Source organism: Hemicordylus capensis, chromosome 3, assembly GCF_027244095.1.
Source record: "Hemicordylus capensis ecotype Gifberg chromosome 3, rHemCap1.1.pri, whole genome shotgun sequence".
NCBI classification, from domain to species: Eukaryota; Metazoa; Chordata; class Lepidosauria; order Squamata; family Cordylidae; genus Hemicordylus; species Hemicordylus capensis.
In genome coordinates this window covers 187,126,150-187,139,587 of record NC_069659.1, presented here as the reverse complement: position 1 = coordinate 187,139,587, position 13,438 = coordinate 187,126,150, and the positions used below count along the sequence as shown (strand labels likewise).

Genomic DNA, 13,438 nt, shown 5'->3' with positions numbered 1-13,438 from the left:
TCTGTGCATATATTATCAGCAATTTGCACATGAAGCAAGGTGGGGATAATTTTTCAGGAATAGGCTCCACTTTTCACTGGCTGAGTCATGGGCTAATGACCTGTTTGCGCTAATGCAGTATCTCACAGCATGTAGTGTATGAATCCAAGTGCTGGTGCGGGGATGTGAGTCTAGCATAAAAGCTGCTTTCCCAGACCCTATGTAGGCTAGTGTGCTGCTCTATCAGGAAAGGGACAGGGACAGAGGATGCATTCCTACATAGAATCTTACAGGTCATTGTGTCTCATAGGAACCACTGTGGCGACTCAAACATGTCAGCTATTTTATTGTATTAAATTATTAAAACGATGTAATATACCAACCAAAAAATGTTCTTACATAGCTAAAGGTGTGGTTCCCTGACTTAAGAGCGCTCGCAACACATACACACACAAACCCCAGCAACAGCCCCTGGGGAGATGCTATGCTGGGCTGAATAGGGACAGTTGCTCATGATAAGAGAGCCATCACTTAAAAAGGTGCCTCTTTTGCTCAGTGAGCAAAGGTTTATAGTAAGAAAAGGCCTAGGTTTTCTTGGGAAGTGGAGCAAAGCTAGGTCGAAGCATTATAAGAACAAGAACAGCCCTGCTGGATCAGGCCCAAGGCCCATCTAGTCCAGCATCCTGTTTCGCACAGTGGCCTACCAGATGCCGCCGGAAGCCACAGGCAGGAGTTGAGGGCATGCCCTCTCTCCTGCTGTTACTCCCTTGCAACTGGTACTCAGAGGCATCCTGCTTTTGAGGCTGGAGGTGGCCCACAGCCCTCTGACTAGTAGCAGTTGATAGACCTCTCCTACATGAAGTTATCCAAACCCTTCTTAAAGCCATCCAGGTTGTTGGCTGTCACCACATCTTGTGGCAGAGAATTACACAAGTGGATTATCATAACTCACCCCTGCAGCAGTGGTTGTTCAACTGTCTTATCCGTACAGCAAGCGGCTTCATACTTTTCCAAAGCAAGAAGAAGAATGAGTAACTTGTACCTTCCCCTTATTCTTTCTTTTTGATGGGGTGGGGCGGTGAAATGATGCATATATGTGAAAGTGAAATGATGCATATATCCCCCATGGGGATAGAACACTCATCTCCTTTGGGGAAATATGCACATACTCTTCCTTCACACAGGAAGTGGTTCTGAGGAAGTATGTGTTCCTCATTCTGTCCCACATCTCTATTCAGGTTTGTTGTTGTGTTCTTGATTTCACTTTCTTTCAACCTCATGTCACAGTGCTGGGGTCAGCCTACTATCTTGATCACCAGCGGCAGGATATTGTAGGTTCTGCTCTTTGTTTTTAGTGGTTTCAATAACCCAGTTATCTTCCTTCATTCTGTCTTCAAGGTAGAATGTTTTTGCTATTGAAGATAGGATGGAATCCTGTGGGAAAAAAATAGACAAGAGGTTCCAGGGAGGGGCAAGAAAGATGAGCAGCAGATGCCAGCAACTACTGGGGTAAATGTTCACCAGCACCGTACACCACAATTACTGGTACTATAAACAAATATTATGTGGCATTTGTGTTAAGTGTTAGAGTAGCATTACTGGAGAAAATATACCAAATTATCTGATTTCTATTTTCCCTTCATTAGAGAGGAGGTGGACTTTATACTTAAGGAAAAAATGCATTTGCTGTTGAATAGTTTATGGTGCTATTAGTGATAATTTTTATATGTAGTATGATGTCATTTTTATATATAGTATGATGTCATTTCTAATGACAGCAGTAGCCCATATATTGTGCAGTGTTAGGAGGGTGGAGCTGATCTGCCTGTGTTGTTGCAGGTTCTTGGTGAATCCACCTGCTCTGCTGCGGACTTTTGGTAAAGAAGTACTGAAGTACTTTCCGTATTTGTGCTAGAGTGCAAATACTTCTGAATAGGCTGCATGCACACCAGGAATGCTAATTGGATTGGAAACACGTTACTTGACTGTCAGCGATGTGTTTCTAATCTAGCATTTCTGGAGCATGGAAGGCTATTTGAAGTATTTGCACCCTTCTGCAAATACCCCAAACTGCCAGAACTTTACTGCAGGGCTGCAGCAGCACAGGTGGATCCACTGAAAGCCCATAGCAGCATGGGTGGATTGATCCCACCCTCCTAACACTGTGCAACATGTGAGCCAGTACCTTTTCAGACTTACTGTTCTAATTTTAAAAGGAAAATCATATACAGTATTCAGTATCACTGTCTGTCTGCACCCCAAGTCAGTGGATCGTACACATTGTATCATACAATAACTGCACTGTGGATTATTGTTTCACACTCAAAGTGCCACTCTAGCATGGCTGGTTTAGGTATTTTGGTTCCCAGGAGGGTTCCCCCTTAGTCACTACCACTAGAATATTTTCTTCCCTCTTCAGCTCTGTACAGTGGATGCTTCAATATAATTTGATATTTTATTGTGTAATAAAACTGTAATGTGAAGACATCCCTGCCGTTGACCTACATTTGCAACTGAAGTGTGTACATACATTTCCCCAGCATGCATGTGTGTGCTTCACTTGCTATGCATCCATTTCCCCAAGGAAAAAAATCTCTAAAGCAGGAGAATAAATAATAGCTTTATGTGAAGTTTTTTTAAAATACGAGAATATCAGATTTAAAATTATACACAAATATTTTCTTTCCTTGTACACATATATCTAGTCTATATGCCAGTAGCTTAGTTGGAAGATGCTCCCTTGGCTCATGACGCTGTTTGTGGTTGCAGTATTTATTCGTTTCTGTACTTTGCTACCTGTATTAATGTAAACAACTAAAGGAGCCTTGAAGATTTTCAAACTTATTTCTTCCCATATATAGGAAATAAGTGAGGGTGCCTATTGGAGAGAAATAATTGGTGGTGTTGTATCCTCATCTCAGCGAGTTATTAAACTGATGAATACAGAATGATCATGCCACTTTCCCTGTTTCAGTCAAGAAAATGAATTGGGTGGAAGAACAGAAACACAGATATTGTTAGCATGTGACTCTTATGTGACCATCTCAGGAAAGTATCCAGGGGCATCAGTGGGGAAAACAGCAGCAAAAGAAGACACACACTTTGAATTCAAATACTTTGAATAGGAAAATTGGAGGGGCATGAATTGCAGAACGAGGAGGAAGGAGAAAGCTGAGATGCTGAGGTTTGAGAAGAGCTACAGATGATTGATACCTTGGAAATCAGTCCACCTTTTTCTGTGGATTTTTTAATACCATTCAGTTTGCATTTGATGTTACTAACATGGAAGGAAACATACACTAAAATTAAAAAGAGCAACAGGTTTTCTTAAAATTATGGTGAGGCAAAAAGCATAATATGCATAAGATCCCAGGCATAAGTTCATTTTTTTTCCAAATGAAAAGGATCTTGGGGATCTTGCCTGGAACAGATATTTTCAGAGAAGACCATACTTGCCTGGACAGGCGAGTGGTCTGACTCAGTAGAAGACAGCTTCATATGTTCACAACATACACAGACACTCTTAAAGATAAAAAGCACCTTACAGACATGTGTGCATTTAAACAAAAACACACACAAAAAGAGGAGACTTCTGCCCCATAAAGGTCTATGCGGAGGATAGTTCTATGTGGAGAATAAATTTTATTATTATTATGAGTTCCACAATATATGTAGTAGATGATGCTCTGCTGGTATCCTGTTCTTGGCTAAGCCAGGGTCTCCACTAAAGCGGGGATGTTGGAACGCTACAGACACTGGACAGAACCTAGTGCAAGGAGTCAGGAGCAAGGCTAGACCTGAGCAGGGTTACAGCAGCTGGATACTGCAACACTAATGAAATGTTGCTCCAGTGACTTCCTGTAGCAGACTGCCAGTGCTTATGGCTGCTGCCCAGGCAGAGGGAATTGGCTCCTTCCCTTCCCTAGGGAAGGCTCTGTGCTTTAAGGGTCTCACTTCATTTCTTAGGCACTGGCAAAACACGGGGACTACTAGTAAGACTGGTGGGACTTCAGGGAGCACCTCAGAAAGAGGAGGAATGCAGGTTGTGGCCTCAGGTCATGGTGGAGGTGCAGGCTTGGGTTCCCCTGTTTCTCCTGGGATGGGGCAGGGGTTCCCAGTGGCCCAAGGTCATCTGGGGGCTGGGTCCTACATTATTCCCACCCTGTTTCATCTCTAAAACTGTCAGCCTCATCCCCCATTTGTGCAGGTCTGTGTGTGGCTGGCACCCAGCCTTCACTGCTTTCTCACAGTCTCTCAGTGAATTGCACTTACTGAGTCTATGATACATATTTGGAGTAAGCCCTGCTACAAGGACTGCTCCATTCACTTAGATGCCTGTTTGGTGTTGCTCTCTACTGAAGCAAATGAGGAAATCTGAATTTGCAGGAGATCTCTGGCTGAATGTGAAGTCATGGCATAACCTGGAAGGTAGACAGGGGCCATAACTGAGGAGGCAGTCCATAGACTGAGGGTAAGTACAGAGTAGATGGGTAAGAAGGCAGGCAATGGGAGCAGTTGAGTAAATAACAAAAGGACGTCCAATTAAATACTGTTTGGGTAAATAGTAAACTAAGTAGGCAGCTTCCAGACTAAGTTAGTCAGGACTGATTCCCGTTGGAGTTCATGTGACTTAACTTAGTCATGGCGAACTTGTATCATTGGCTTATCATTGGCTTCCACAGAGTAAGGTGCGCCTTGCCAGTGGTGATGGTGTTATGCAAGAAGGCAGTACTAGCACTGCTGACTCTTGTGCTATCGCACATCAAATGCTACATTATTCCCAATAGAAATAGTGCACAATGTGCAATCGTGAACTCCTGGGGAGCATGGTGGCGCAGGTAGGTCTGGCACCACTCAGATTACATGTGAGCCATTGATTTCAGTGTTGCTTAGTCATAGCTAACTACTTTGGATGCTGCCGATTATTTACTGTAGAAACAAACTGCTCAGAGTAAGCTATCCTATCAGCTAGTTCAATTTTTAAAAAATGAATCTAATTAAAAGCCTGGGTGAATAAATGTGTTTTCAGTGCCTTTTTTAAAGCTGCCAGAGATGAGGAGGCTCTTATTTCAACAGGGAGCACATTCCAAAGTTCAGGGGCAGCAATGGAGAAGGTCCGTTCCCGAGCAGCTGTCAAACAAGTTGGTGGCAACCGCAGACGAACCTCTCCAAATGAGCTTAACAGGTGGTGGTCTCATGGTGAAGTAGACATTCTCTTAAGTACCCAGGGTATAAGCTGTTTAGGGCTTTATAGGTAATAACCAGCACCTTGAATTTTGCCCAGAAACATATTGGCAGCCAGTGTAGTTCTTTCAACACAGGAGTAATATGGTCTCTCCTAGATGACCCAGATAATAACCTGGCCGCTGCATTCTGGACCAACTGTAGTTTCCAGACTATGTACAAAGGCAGTCCCACATAGACTCACCCGCATTGCAGTGATCCAGCCTAGAGGTTACCAGCATATGTACCACCGTTTTGAGGTCGTTCATCTCAACAAACGGACACACCTCTGGCCACCGCCTCAACTTGGGACACCAGGGAGAGGTTCGTATCCAGAAACAACCCCAGACTACATACCTGTTCTGTGACCCCATCCAGGGGGAATGTGACCCCATCCAGAACCGGCAGATCAAAATCGTCTCCCAAGTTCTGACCCTGAACAATAAGTACTTCTGTCTTATCTGGATTCAGCCTCAGTATGTTATCCCTCATCCAGCCCATTACTGCCTCCAGGCAGGCATTTAGGGAGGTTATTCCTTCTCCTGATGATGTTGACATGGAGAAGTAGATTTGGGTGTCACCAGCATACTGATAACACCTTGCACCAAATCTCTCCCAGCAGTTTCATGTAGATGTTAAACAACATTGGAGACAATATGGAGCTGAGGGACACCATAAAAGAACAACAGTCTCCAAAGGACACCATGTAGAAACTGCCCATGAGATAGGAGTGGAACCATTGCAAAGCAGTGCCTCCCACCCTCAATCCCCTCAGACATTCCCAAAGGATACTGTGGTCAATATTATCAAAAGCCACTGAGAGATCCAAAAGCATCAACAGAGTCATGGTCACTTTGTCAATTCCCAATTGGTGATCATCCATCAGGCCGACCAAGGCAGTCTCCATCCCATAGCCCAGCCAAAAGCCAGTTTGAAATGGGTCTAGATAATCAGTTTCCTCCCAGACTGCCTTTGGCTGGGAGGCCACCAACTTCTCAATCACCTTGTCCAGCCATGGAAGGTTGGAGACAGGCCTGTAGTTGCTTAACTCTGAGGGATCCTAGGCAGGTGTCTTCAGAAGTGGCTTAATGGTTGCCTCCTGCCCTCCCTCAGAGAAGCATTTATAATATCTATCAGGCCCTCTACAACATCCTCCCTGCCAGATAGTATAAGCCATGTCAGGCAAGGATCAAGAGGGCAGGTGGTAGGCCACACAGTTCCAAGCAATTTATCCACATCCTCAGGAGTCACAAACTGGAATTGATTCAGAGTCATTACTTAAGAGGAGCTGCTGGACACCTCAGCATGAGACTCAGTAACAATTGTGGAGTTTGAATCCAAGTCGGCTCAAATACGAGAGATTTTGTCCACAAAAAACTCATTAAAAACATCACAGTGAGTGATTGTTGTTTCCAAGTACCAATTCAAGGGGGAAGGGGAGCACATTAGCCCCTTCACAACCCTGAACACTTTGAAGCAGATTTGAAGGTCTATGCTCAGGTGATACATGCGGCAAAGAAGCAATTCTTTTTCTCATGTATCGTGTCTACAAGTTCACGTAAGGTGGAGCTACCTTACGTGAACTTGTAGACATGATACAGGAGGAAAAGAATTGCTTCTTTGCCGCATGTATCACCTGAATATAGACCTTCAAATCTGCTCTATGTATTAATCTGTCAGATTCGAGTCAAGTCTTTCTCCACTTGCGCTCTAGTAATCTACCTTGCTGCTTCAGCCCCCATAGTTTTTCTGTATACCGAGGGGCCAGTTTCAAAGCGGGGCAGAGATAATGCTTAGGAGCAATTGTGTCCACTACCCCGGTGAGTTGATTATTCCAGTTCTCCACCAGAGTGTGGACAGGGTCACCAGCAGAGCCAACAATAAATCCTTCCAAGGCTTCTCAGAATCCTGTTGGATCCAATAACCTTCTTGGGCAGACCATCCTAATGAGTCCCCCACTTCTGCTGAGGTGGGACGTGGTCATGAGTCCAACCTTAACCAGATGGTGATCCATCCATGACAATGAGGAAATCACAGGAGTCTCCACCCATGGAACACCACCCTGTTCAGAGTGAAAGAAAAGGTCAAGCGTGTGCCCAGCAATATGTGTTGGCCTTGAGACCACCTGGGATAGGCCCATCATTGTCATGACCACTATGAACTCCTGAGCTGCTCTGGACAAATTGTTCCCAAAGTGAACGTTGAAGTTCCCCAACACCACAGGCCTGGGAGACTCCAATGCCAAACCAGAGGCCAAGTATGTCAGCTCATTTAGGGATTCCATTGGGCAGTGGTATGATCAGTACACCAACAGTCTATCCCTGGTCCCCAAACCTAGGAACACATATTCAATATGGTCAGACACTTAGACAGGGATCCTGGCAAGGGAGATATCGTTCTTATAGACCACAGCCACTCCACCTCCCTGCCCACATCCCCTCCCCTATTCCCCAACAGAGTACCCTGGAAGGAGAAGCTGGGGCCAGACTGGGCCACCAGCCTCTCTCATCCAAGTCTCCGTAATACATACCAGATTGGCCTCTTCAACCAGAATCAGATCATGGATGCCACTGGATGACGCTCTATGGGTGGTTGGCATTGCTTTGGTCAAATAGCTGGCAGGGCAGCCAGAAGGGGAAACAGCAATTAAGCTTCTGATTTCCCTTCCCCTGCAACCGTCTGCTGACCTGTCAACATTATTCTTCTATTCCCCACCAGCACTGGAATAGCTGCCCTATAATAAGTGGATACACCCTCTGTCTTCGCATCTCCAGACAGACCCAGATAACCTGTTGTAATTATTTTGACAGATAACCTGTTGTAATGATAGAAGGGTAATGTTAGCCTGGTAAAGATTATTTCTGGTGGGGGCTTAGCAGAGAGTGGAGGTAGAGGAGCATGCTTCAGGATCCCTGTAACCTGGTTGGTGGAGGTCCCCTAGTCTGATCCCTTGCCCTGTGGGGAAGGTGTGCACAGGAGTCCAAGGACTTCTCCCCCAGATAGCAATGAGTAAACAGGCCTTTTTGTTGCTTTTTTACCAGTAGGAACTGGCTTTGTCTGTTGTAGATGATGATATCCTCTGAAGTAGAATCTGATAGACCCCTCGCTACAGGAACCAAAAAGTGAGTCAACATAAGAGGAAATCATGTTCTTAAGACTGTTATCCTCAGGCTAACTTCTGAACTTGGTGACCTATAAGCAGAAGAGTTGGAGTGTACAAAATGTGAGCATCTGGATTTGACAAAGCGTATGAAACTAACATATGGCAGACGTGTCTGGTTGGCAAAAAAGTGACACAAAATTACCATACAGGACATATTTCTTCCTTTCCAGACAGACATGTTTGAGGATGTGGCTAGCTATTCAGACTTCCAAGTGAGCTTCTGACTATTTATTTATTTATTTATTTATTTATTTATTATATTTCTGTACTGCCTGACAACTGCATCCCTAGGTTGTACATAAGTTAAAATACATATTACTAGCCAACCCTGCACAGAGCATCTGTGCGGCGCTTTGGGGCCGGCTGTTTCCCCCTTCCTCTTTCTCCTGCCCCGGTCTCTCCTCTCTTCCCCTTCCCTCTGGCTTCGCGCTCTCCAACCCTCCTCCCCTCCCATTCCCCCCCCCCAGAGCTGTGGCGGGCGGCCAAGAAGGGCCCCACCACCGTTTTTCCTCCCCCCGCCCACGGCCCACTGCCGCCTTTCTCTCCCCCCCCCGCCGCCTTTCTCTCCCACACCTGAGGACCGCCGCCACCTTTCTCTCCTCCCGCCCGGTGCCCACCGCCTTTCTCTCCCCCCTCCACCGGCCGGCCACCAGCAGCACTTTCTTCCCCCTCTCCTCCTCAGTCCTCACTTCGGAAATCTCGCAGCATGTCGCAAGAGTTCCACCACCAAATCTTGGGCACGCATGTCTCAAGAGAATTAAATATATAGCTGTGACAAAAACAATAAAATGTCTTGTGGTATCTTCAGGACTAACAGACATATTGTGGCATGAGCTTTCATGGACTAGACACAAATTTGTGAGCTTTCATGGACTAGACATGAAGATACACGAATTTGAGGATAACGAAACCGCTGATACGTGAATCTGTGGATAACGAATCCGCAGATATTGAGGTCCTCCTGCACAAGATAAGAACAGTGATCCATTCAGAACAGCACTTCACCATATGCATCAGTTTATAGATATATGCATGGGTACAAAGAGAGAGAGAGAAATTAATAGTAGAGCCAGAAGAACATGAAATGTAAGAGGCTGATATCTAGTCTAATGCAGTGCTGCTAGCGCTGCACTGGTTCTAGAGGGAAAAGTGATTTTCATCAATCTCCCTTAAATTCTGAAGCCCACTGTGCCTCTCAAAAGTATGTATCTGAGGACTATATAACCCTTAGTGACATATTTTCTGGAGGCAGAATAGGCTTCAGAATAAAGGGGAGATCAATGAAAATCAGTTCTGCCCCCAGCACCAGCGCAGCATTAGCAGCATGCGTGCTGCATTAGAGCGCCATTGCTGTGTTAGTCTGGGTGTCAGCCGGAGTCGTTTGCAGGTATACACAGTCAAAATATATACAGGAGGACCTCAATATTTGCAGGGGTTCCATTCCTTGATACAACCACGGATATGGAAACCACAATTATTGAGGCATTGCAACAATGGAGAATTGGGAATTAGGTTTCCAGTTGGGGAAAATATTTTTAAAAACAGATTTTTGTGGGGGGAACTCAGGGGAATCTGCCCAGCATACTTAGCTGCTCCCCCTGAATCGCACTGTGCCCTAGAATTCCCTCAAATATACCAAAAATCATATAAAAATCACTCCCCCCCTTTCTTTCCTTTAAACAGAGCCATTTTGAGGCTCCAAAACACAAAATGGCAGCCGGAAATTACCTCTGCATTCATTTCCAGCCAACCCCGGCCCATGGATACACAAGGTTGACATGTTTCCCCCCCCCTCCCCCCCACATATGACAAGGTCAGGTATCTTTTACTTGACCATGGATGCACAAATTTGAGGATAGCTGATACGTGAATCTATGGATAACAAATCCATGGATATCGAGATCCTCCTGCACAAGATAAGAACAGTGACCCATTCAGAACAGCAGTAACTGGTGCTGGCTCTCATGGCCTTCAGAGCCTATGATTACTTTAAAAAAAATCTGTACCTGAGTGTGTGTTTATATATGAATAAATATTATTTGCAAAGCCAACATCAGTTCATGCATCTAGAAAGGTGGGTTCTACTTTGCAAACACTCATACAGCAATGAATCTTTAAGGTTCCAAAACACAATTAAACTGTGTTTGCAGCAACAGACTAGCAGAACTACCCCTCTGGAATATGGTATATGTAGATTTTACTTGCCCAATGATTTGAAATAACTATGACTTCTATAGTAATTTGAAAGGACCTGCTTAATATTGCACTAGGACAACCAAAGTTGATCAAGTTACATGTAAACTGTAAGAATTTACAAGGGTAAGACCTATATTAGGCAACAGTGTTGATCTACTTTTGAATGACACTTTCATTCATGTGTGCAGAGATGCAAGTTTTGGGCGGTGTACAGATATAATAAATAAACATAAATAAATAAATGGGTTTGTCACTGTGCCTGGGTATGAAACTATCTCAACAGTCAACTCTGAGCAATGAGAAAGAAATCTATGTAAACCCTTGGTAAGTAAAGTGTGCCGTTGAGTCGGAGTCAATTCCTGGCAACCACGGAGCCCTGTGGTTGTTTTTAGTAGAATACAGGAGGGGTTTACCATTGCTAGGGAGAGTGAATGTGAAGTCCTGTGGTGCCTTAAAGAGTAACAGATTTATTGTGACACAGGATTTTGTAGACTAGAGACCACTTTATCAGATGTATGAATTCTTATTCTCAAAGCATCTGATGAAGTGGGCTCTATTTTACAAAAAATTATAACACAATAAATTTGTTACTCTTTAATGTATTTTCTGTAACTGGTGAACACAGTTGCTATTCACAGTTGTAAGAATAATTGGAGAAGGTCAAGTCAAGTCAAGTCATGTTTATTTATGGTCATAGACCAAAACTTACATACATAATAATACACGTAATATAGTAATAATATATAATATAATATAGATTGGAGAAGGTACATCCCAGATATAGTGAGTTACTAGACCTTTGAATATAGAATTAATATCACATCATTTTTCTAAACTCAGAAATTTACTATGATAAAGTCAAGTAGTCAAAAGACATCTATGTGTTACTAGCACATTGTACTCTGTCTCTCTCTTTTAAGGTTCAGGTGTATCTCCCAGGGATGACAGCAAAAGAAAAAGCACTCTTCTTAACACAAACTTGTAAAGGTAAAGAAGAGAAAGAGGGGCTCATGCTAAGATGTTCTGTGATTTCCATAAAGAATAGAGCTGATTTTCTAATGTATTGTGGGCTTTACTAAAGTGAAGGGGAGAATAAATTGGAGAAAGCGCTATTCTTAGGAAGATGTTACATAGATAGTAGTCTGGGAAAATATCCCCACACTCTGCAGGTTTCCAAGGCTGTAGCACAGTTCTGTATGATTGTTGATTTCTGTAGCCTCTTGACAACAGAGGGAGGCCTCCTTTGGGGAAAGCAGGATGGATTCCTTGCCCTCCATTTTAGGCCTTTATGTTCATTTTAGGCCTTTATGTTGAAAGACTTTGTCACATTTCTAGATAAGATTATATTGTCCTTATTTGATGTTCCAATTTTTCCCTATATCCTTAAGTTAATGTTTATTTTCTCCAGTTATACAATACATGTGAGTTTACGGAAATGATTTTCTAGATGACCCAAATTAGGACCACCACCACCTCTCCATCTCCTTAAGTACTTCTAGGCTAAAGTGTGTGTTTTTAACCATTTTTTAAAAAGCAGCATGACTATTTGTGCTGGATCAGCTGCCTCTGAAGTGGGTGGGGCTTGTTCCCTAGGTGTCTGATGACAATGAGTGGCACTGCCCCCTTTATTAATTACAGCAGTCTAATGCTTTAGGGATCTGCTTGCAATTGTAGTGTAATTGAATGAGCCCCAGGACCTGTGGCCTATGAGTGAAGTGTTGACTGATATAAGGTCCAAATGCCTAAGCTGATGTACAAGTCACTGCAGCATTCCAGAATGGGGTCTTGCTCTGATTTGATTTGCCTCACCTTGTGTGCTGGCCTTGGATAAGTCCCACCCTGCAGTTCTTTAGAGGGCACAGTAAAGCCCTATGTGCTCCCACTGCTTGGAATAGTCCAAGCTTACTGGAAACTCAGCCAAGGTGTCTTCAGACTGACAGCTGTTTAGCAAAGCTACTTTTCAGCAGTGTTTTCTCTAACAGGGATTCCCAGAAGTTGTTAACTACAACTCCCAGAATCCCCAGCTGTGATGGCTTTTGCTTGAGGATTATGGGGGTTGTAGTCAACAACATCTGGGAATCGCTGTTAGAGGGAACACGGCTCTTCAGCCTGTTTTACAGCAGGAAGTGAAGAGGTTCCACACCTGCAAGGAGCTCTTGGCCTTTTGGCAGGGGTGTAACTATAATAGGGCAAAGGGAGACAGTTGTCTGGGGGCCCACTGCCTTGGTCACATGACTGACTCCCCCAGCCGCGCACCCACCCAGGCTTCCTTCCATTGTATTCATCCTCCAAAATTGATGTGAGTGTTGAGACCTGGAGCTACCAGAACAGCATGTCTTTCTCTAGTCCCATTAAATGACTTGCATTGGCCACAATTTACAAAACCTTTTAAAAAATAATGTAGGATGATGTTCTATTGTGGCACATAGGATGGATATATATATATATCTCCTATGTGCCACAATAGAACATCATCCTACTATATTATATACACACACACACACACACAATGCTTTTTGTTACCACTATTCAGCCTCATTTAAGATTTCTTTACTTCATGAGCTGAGCTTCAGTGATGGAGGGGCATTTTAAAATCTTGTCTCTGGGTGAGTCTGAAGTCATCAGGTGTCTGAACTCATCCTGCACATATTCACCCCTGAAAGGCTGGCAGCGGTGGTGGTGGAATGAGCTGGATGATCATCAGGTTTTTTTCTCCCCTAACCTCTTTGCTGTCGTTTAGCAAAGGCTGACTTACATGTTAACAACTTTTTTACATGCATTTTAATATTAGAGAGAGAGAGTCATCCAAAGATTGCCTGCCAGGAAGGCACTTAGCAGGCTTAAGCTGTGGATTTTTGTGGAAATTTGCCTCTCACC

At 43.9% G+C, this 13,438-nt stretch overlaps 1 protein-coding gene across 12 annotated transcripts in view; it reads left to right on the top strand.

Annotated features, from left to right (window-relative positions):
- The window catches only part of ENOX1 (ecto-NOX disulfide-thiol exchanger 1), a 577,422-nt gene that overhangs the window by 245,781 nt on the left and 318,203 nt on the right, over positions 1–13,438 (top strand). Inside the window, exon 1 of one of the 12 annotated variants that reach the window (XM_053307428.1) lies at positions 11,531–11,548. The exons of the other annotated variants lie outside the window; for them this stretch is intronic. The gene's annotated coding sequence lies outside the window, so the exon portion shown is untranslated. Of the gene's footprint in view, positions 1–11,530; positions 11,549–13,438 lie in introns of those variants that run through there. 12 annotated transcript variants of the gene reach the window in all.